Source organism: Triticum urartu, chromosome 4A (genome assembly GCF_056163025.1).
Source record: "Triticum urartu cultivar PI428250 chromosome 4A, HENAU_Tu73, whole genome shotgun sequence".
NCBI classification, from domain to species: domain Eukaryota; kingdom Viridiplantae; phylum Streptophyta; class Magnoliopsida; order Poales; family Poaceae; genus Triticum; species Triticum urartu.
In genome coordinates, this window is record NC_141876.1 from 440090084 (window position 1) to 440097744 (window position 7661).

At 50.5% G+C, this 7661-nt stretch overlaps 1 pseudogene; it reads right to left on the reverse strand.

The window, feature by feature from the left end:
• Positions 1–4018: 4018 nt before the first annotated feature.
• Positions 4019–5874, reverse strand: LOC147976103 (uncharacterized; annotated as a pseudogene).
• Between the last annotated feature and the right edge of the window lie 1787 nt (positions 5875–7661).

Consider the following 7661-nt stretch of genomic DNA (forward strand, 5'->3'; position numbering starts at 1 on the left):
CGCTCAAGTCCCACGCACCTACACAAACAAATAAGAACCTCGCAACCAACGCGATAAAGGGGTTGTCAAGCCCTTCACGGTCACTTACGAGAGTGAGATCTGATAGATATGATAAGATAATATTTTTGGTATTTTTATGATAAAGAGAAATAAAGATGCAAAGTAAAATAAATGGCAAAGGAAATAACTAAGTGTTGGAAGATTAATATGATGGAAGATAGACCCGGGGGCCATAGGTTTCACTAGTGGCTTCTCTCAAGAGCATAAGTATTACGGTGGGTAAACGAATTACTGTCGAGCAATTGATAGAATTGAGCATAGTTATGAGAATATCTAGGTATCATCATGTATATAGGCATCACGTCCGCGACAAGTAGACCCAAATGATTCTGCATCTACTACTATTACTCCACACATCGACCGCTATCCATCATGCATCTAGAGTATTAAGTTCATAAGAACAAAGTAATGCTTTAAGGAAGATGACATGATGTAGAGAGACAAACTCATGCGATATGATATAAACCCCATCTTTTTATCCTCGATGGCAACAATACAATATGTGTTGGTTTCCTTTCTGTCATTGGGATCAAGCACCGCAAGATTGAACCCAAAGCTAAGCACTTCTCCCATTGCAAGAAAGATCAATCTAGTAGGCCAAACCAAACTGATAATTTGAAGAGACTTGCAAAGATAAACCAATCATACATAAAAGAATTCAGAGGAGAATCCAATATTGTTCATAGATAATCTGGATCATAAACCCACAATTCATCGGATCTCGACAAACACACCGCAAAAGAAGATTACATCAAATAGATCTCCAAGAAGATCGGGGAGAACTTTGTATTGAGATCCAAAGAGAGAGAAGAATCCATCTAGCTAATAACTATGGACCCGTAGGTCTGAAGTAAACTACTCACACATCACCGGATAGGCCATGGAGTTGATGTAGAGGCCCTCCCTGATCAATGCCCCCTCCGATGGAGCTCCGAAAAAGGCCCCAAGATGGGATCTCTTGGGTACATAAGGTTGCGGCGGTGGAATTAGGTTTTCGTGGTGCTCCTAGATGTTTGAGGGTATGTGGATATATATAGGAGGAAGAAGTACGCTGGTGGAGCAACGGAGGGCCCACGAGGGTGGAGGGCGCGCCCAGGGGGTAGGCGCCCCCCTGCCTCATGCCTTCCTCCGTTGTTTCTTGATGCACACTCCAAGTCTCCTGGATCACGTTTGTTGAGAAAATCACGTTCCCGAAGGTTTCATTCCGTTTGGACTCCGTTTGATATTCCTTTTCTTCGAAACCCTAAAATAGGCAAAAAAAACAGCAATTTGGGCTGGGCCTCCGGTTAATAGGTTAGTCCCAAAAATGATATAAAAGTGTAAAATAAAGCCCATTGACATCCAAAATAGATAATATAATAGCATGGAGCAATCAAAAATTATAGATACGTTGGAGACGTATCACCAGTCCCATGCTTAAATTAAAATAATTGCAAACAAAACTCCCCCAGGATTGTTATTAGTTGGAGGCACCCGTTGTTTCGGACAAGCCATGGATTGATGTTTGTTGGTGGTAGGTGGAGTATAAACTTTACCATTCTGCTTGGGAACCGCCTATAATGTGTGTAGCATGGAAGATATCGAGATCTCTTGGTTGTTATGTTGACAATGAAAGTATACCACTCAAAATATTATTTATCTCTATTTCAAAATCAAACTCTGGCACCTCTACAAATCCATGCTTCCCTCTGAGAAGGGCCTATCTATTTACTTTTATGTTGAGTCACCATCCTCTTATTAAAAAGCACTAGTTAGAGAGCATCGTTGTCATTTGCATGCATTACTATTAGTTTACATTGAGTATGACTATGACTGGATCTCTTTTACCATGAATTACAATGTTTAGTCAGTCCTTGATCTTCACAGGTGCTCTGCATTTATGTTCTGCGGTCTCAGAAAGGGCTAGCGAGATACCATCTTGTTATATCATATTATGGTAGTTTTGAGAAAGTGTTGTCATCTAAAATTTACTATTATTGCTCGCTAGTTGATTATGCCATTGATATGAGTAAACATGAGACCTAAATGTTATTGTGAATATGGTTAGTTCATAATCTTTGCTGAAAACTTGAATGTTGGCTTTACATATTTACAACAACAAGATCAAACAGAGTTTGTAAAAGTTTTTCTTTATCACTTACAGTTTGTCAACTGCATTGCTCGAGGACAAGCAAAGGTTTAAGCTTGGGGGAGTTGATACGTCTCCATCGTATCTACTTTTCCAAACACTTTTGACCTTGTTTTGGACTCTAACTTGCATGATTTGAATGGAACTAACCCGGACTGACGCTGTTTTCAACAGAATTGCCATGGTGTTATTTTTGTGCAGAAATAAAAGTTCTCGGAATGACCTGAAACTTCACGGAGAATATTTTTGGAATATATAAAAAATACTCACAAAAGAATCAACGTCAGGGGGACCACACCCTGTCCACGAGGGTGGGGTCCCCCCCCCGAGGCATGCCCCCTGTCTCGTGAGCCCCCTGAGGCTCCACCGACCTCAACTCTAACTCTATATATTCACGTTCGGGGAGAACAAAAATCAGAGAGAAAGATTTATCATGTTTTATGATACGGAGCCGCCGCCAAGCCCTAATCTCTCTCGGGAGGGCTGATCTAGAGTCCGTTTGGGGCTCCGGAGAGGGGAATCCGTCACCATCGTCATCATCAACCTTCCTCCATCACCAATTTCATGATGCTCACTGCCGTGCGTGAGTAATTCCATCGTAGGCTTGTTGGACGGTGATGGGTTGGATGAGATTTATCATGTAATCGAGTTAGTTTTGTTAGGGTTTGATCCCTAGTATCCATTATGTTCTGAGATTGATGTTGTTATGACTTTGCTATTCTTAATGCTTGTCACTAGGGCCCGAGTGCCATGATTTCAGATCTGAACCTATTATATGAATATATGTGAGTTCTTGATCCTATTTTGCAAGTCAATAGTCACCTACTATGTGTTATGATCCGGTAACCCGGAAGTGTCAATAATCGGGACCACTCCCGGTGATGACCATAGTTTGAGGAGTTCATGTATTCACTAAGTGTTAATGCTTTGGTCCGGTACTCTATTAAAAGGAGGCCTTAATATCCCTTAGTTTCCAATAGGACCCCGCTGCCACAGGAGGGTAGGACAAAAGATGTCATGCAAGTTCTTTTCCATAAGCATGTATGACTATATTCGGAATACATGCCTACATTACATTGATGAACTGGAGCTAGTTCTGTGTCACCCTATGTTATAACTGTTGCATGAGGAATCGCATCCGACATAATTATCCATCACTGATCCAATGCCTACGAGCTTTTCACATATTGATCTTTGCTTAGTTACTTTATCGTTGCCTCTGTTACAATCACTACAAAATTGTTGCTGTTACTTTTGCCACTGTTACCATTACTTCCATATTACTTTGCTACTAAATACTTTGCTGCAGATATTAAGTCTTTCGGGTGCAGTTGAATTGACAACTCAACTATTAATACTTGAGAATATTCTTTGGCTCCCCTTGTGTCGAATCAATAAATTTGGGTTGAATACTCTACCCTCGAAAACTGTTGTGATCCCCTATACTTGTGGGTTATCATCATACACGTGTCCCGCAATCCATGCCAATGCTTCCCGTGGTAGGAGCTAGGATCCTACCTAGTCTAGGGCGTAGGTTGTACGGGAAGGGGAAGGTTGACGGAGATGCGATCGCGGCTGCCGGCGGCGGGGTGCCGTGGCGCGATGAAGAAGAGGCAGCGGCGGCACAAGAGGCGGCTAGGGTTAGGTCTCCCGGCTCCCTTCGGGAAGCCGAGAAAATAATGATTGCATCTTGCTTGATTAGATTTATACATCTCCTCTCCTTATATAGAGAGGTTTACTTGACTCCTAAGCAAACGATCCTAATAATGATAAGATAATTGGGCTAAGCCCCTAATAATGATAAGATAACTTGGGCCACAACCCACTGGGCTAAACCCCAAATATGTCGGTCATAGCACTTCTCCCCGCCTGCACAAACAGCTCATCCTCGAGCTGTAAGGTGGGGAAGTGCTTGTTGAACTCCTCGAGGTGATCAACCAGCGTCAAACACCTTCGCGACAGCTGGGGCGGCCAGGCCGGCGGCGACGGCGTCCTCCGAAATGTAGTCTGCAGCCTCCAGGTAGAACAGTCGCGGGCAGACATGGCCGGGTGTGTAGGGCTCATCGCAGTTGAAGCACAACCCTTGGCGGCAATGCTCGAGTAGCTCGGCCGAGGTGAGCCAGTGGAACGGGCACGCCGCGGTCGTGGTGAGGGGGTGCCGCGGAAGCTTGAGCAAGCCGACCCTACGTGGGAACATCCGGTCAGGGTAGCGAACCAGCGTCCCGGGACGGTGATTCCTGCTGGATGGCCACCGCGCGGCGCTCGAACGCGCGGGCGTAGTACATGGCCATCTGGAGATCCTAGAGTCCCCGAAGCTCCACTTCCACGCGGATGTGATCCGGAAGTCCACCGACGAAGAGGTCGGCCCGCTGCTGCGCCATCACGCCCGATGCGTGGCATGCCAGGGCCTGGAAACAGTCAGCGAAGTTCTGAACCGTGGAGGTGAAGGGAAGGCGGCCTAGCTTTGCCAGGCGGCTCCCGCGGATCGGTGGCCCAAAACGAAGGAGGCGGAGCTCGCGGAAGCGCTCCCAAGGGGGCATGATGCCCTCGTCCTGCTCAAGGGCGTAGTACCAGGTATGTGCCACGCCACGGAGGTGGTAAGAGGCGAGCCAGGTATGCTCCGAGGCGAGGGTGTGCTGCCCGCGAAAGAACTGCTCGCACTAGTTGAGCCAGTTGAGGGGGTCCTCCGTGCCGTCATAAGTGGCGAAGTCCAGTTTGGCAAACCGCGGCAGTGTCTGAGTCGGAGCGCCCTGGCCGACTGGCTTGGAGGTGCGACGCAACGAGGATTGGGGCGCCCGGTCAGCATGGCCGCGGCCCGTGGAGTGCCCTGCCGAGCCGGAGGGATCGCCGAACTACAGAGTGGGTGTCGGCGGGTCTCCAGCCGACGTGTAGACGGGTGGCGGCGATGATCCGGTCAGCCAGGCTGGTATTGGGGACGGTGACGGCGGGAAGCGCACTGGCTGGATCGGTATGCCTCCCTGCGTGGGTGACCCGAGCCCCGTGCTGGGCGGGGGCGGGGCCGGCAGCTGCGGCGGTACAGACCCAGGTGGCGTGGGGGCACAGCGAGGGCCGGGGCCGGCCACTGTGGCCATTGAGGCGTGGCAGTGGGCAGCGGTGGGGCCGGCAGCTGGGGCTGCGGCTGCCCGGACCCAGGAGGCGTCGAGGGCACAGCGAGGGCTGGGGCCGGCCACTGTGGCCATTGAGGCGCGGCAGCGGGCGGCGGTGGGGCCGGCAGCTGGGGCTGCGGCTGCCCGGACCCGGGAGGCATCGGGGGCGCGCCTATCGCCGGTGCCGGCCACTGCAGCCTGTGGGGGGCGATGGCGGGCGGCAGCTAACCGGGCCAGTGGTGGTGTAGAGGCCCAATCGGCGTCGTGGTGGCCGCGTACCAGGGCAGGGCAGGTGGCTCGGTCGCGGTAGCCGGCTGCAAGGGTCGGCGGCTGCCCGTAGGGCCCGACCAGGTAGAGGCGTATACCCTGGACGGTGGTGACGAGGTTGTTGCGGACCCCGGTCATCTCCGCCAGCGAGTAGATGGCGACGGGCGGCGCAGTGGAGGGCGGCGGCGTCTGGCCGGTGGAGGCACCGGTGGTGGAGTCCAGCGGTGCGGTGGGGAGAGCCAGCGGCGCGGTGGAGAGAGGCAGTGGCGCGGTGGTGACGGGCAGCGGCGGGTTGGGTGGTGGTGCAGACATGATCAGAACCGAGCTACCTGATACCAAATTGGTAGGAGCTAGGATCCTACCTGGTCTAGGGCGTAGGTTGTATGGGAAGGGGAAGGTTGGACGGAGATGCGATCGCGGCTGCCGGCGGCGGGGTGCCGTGGCACAATGAAGAAGAGGCAGCGGCGGCACAAGAGGCGGCTAGGGTTAGGTCTCCCAGCTCCCTTTGGGAAGCCGGGCAAATAATGATTGCTTCTTGGTTGATTAGATTGATACATCTCCTCTCCTTATATATAGAGGTTTACTTGACTCCTAAGCAAATGATCCTAATAATGATAAGATAATTGGGCTAAGCCCCTAATAATGATAAGATAACTTGGGCCACAACCCACTGGGCTAAAACCCTAATATGCCAGTCATAACATCCCGCCTCTTCCCTCATTGGTTTCCCACCACCAAGTAGTGCCTTGTTCCATATGACCCAGGCGGCAATGCACCATAATGACAATGTGCATAGATCCAGTCCAAACTCATCTACCATTAGTTATTCGAAGCATTCCAGGCAACCAAAGCTTCGACGTAGACCCCTTCCTGTGTTACATCTTCAATGAGGAGAACGAGCCGGAGCAGGTCGAAGGGTGCTATGTTGATCATGGAGTCCGAGAAGACCATCACCGGAAGGCCGCATGCTCAACCTTTTAGTCTATTTTTATTATAATTGTATCACATATCGACATTTTAAGTCACTAAGCATATGTAGGTCATGTGTGTTTTGGGCATTTCCACATGTGGCATTTTAAATTGTCCTGAATATTTAAGACAATTATTAACCATTGTCATTGTAAATTTTCCTCAAAGGCGAGCATAGCGCGTGCAGGGACGCAAGAGCGCAGCCCCGCGACCGCCTCAATGGCGAGCAAAGCGCATGGACAGTCGTGAGCAGAGCACACCGCAGCTGCCTCAACGACGAGCAGAGCGCGTGGGGGCGCGAGCAAAGCGCACCGCGGCCGCCTCAATGGCGAGCAACCACACCTGCATATTGCAATTTTGGTTAACCTTCTGGCACCCCGTGGGGAGGCACGATGGCCCATCTGTCAGACACGTTGGTGATATCTAGACCGTGTGTGATAGCGGGCAGACACATACACATCCGAGAACGCGGGTGCGCGTACACCATCCGGGAACCGTTTCAGGCTTCGAGCCTAGAACCATCAATAAATTTTGAGTTGGTTTCTCGTCACATTCCAAATTAGCACGCAATAAGTAATTGCAAATATGTTCACACCAATCAAACCTAAATGTGTTCCCACTTAGCACTGGGCTATAAAAACTACCCACTCGAAAATTACTTCATGGTTCCTCTCATCATCACCCAAAAATAGGTCTTTCCTGTCAAGTCCTGCCGCCATGACCGGTAGGGGAGTTTCAGGTCGACATATAACAAGGGAGCAAAGACCAAGGTCGCGGAAGCACTAGAGAGGTCCTGCCGCTACGCGGCAACCGCATCAGAGATGTCCTGGCGCACTGCGGAGCCCTCGAACAAGCTCTCACCGGTGGGCAAGGGCTCTCACAAGCGCACTCGCCACATCGGCGATTGCAATGAGCTAGCGGTGCTCAAGTCCTTGGCCAGCGACGACGACAGTCTCGCTGGCTTAATTAAGTAGCAGGAGCTGGTCGACGGGTTGGTGAAGCTGCTCGAGATTAGTGATGCCTCGGTTGAGAAGGCTACCGGCCTCGTCGTGCAACTCATGGGTGACAATGCAAAGCTCCTCAAGGAGCTTGCCAAGAAGGAGGAGGAGGACGGCGGATGGAAGAAGCTG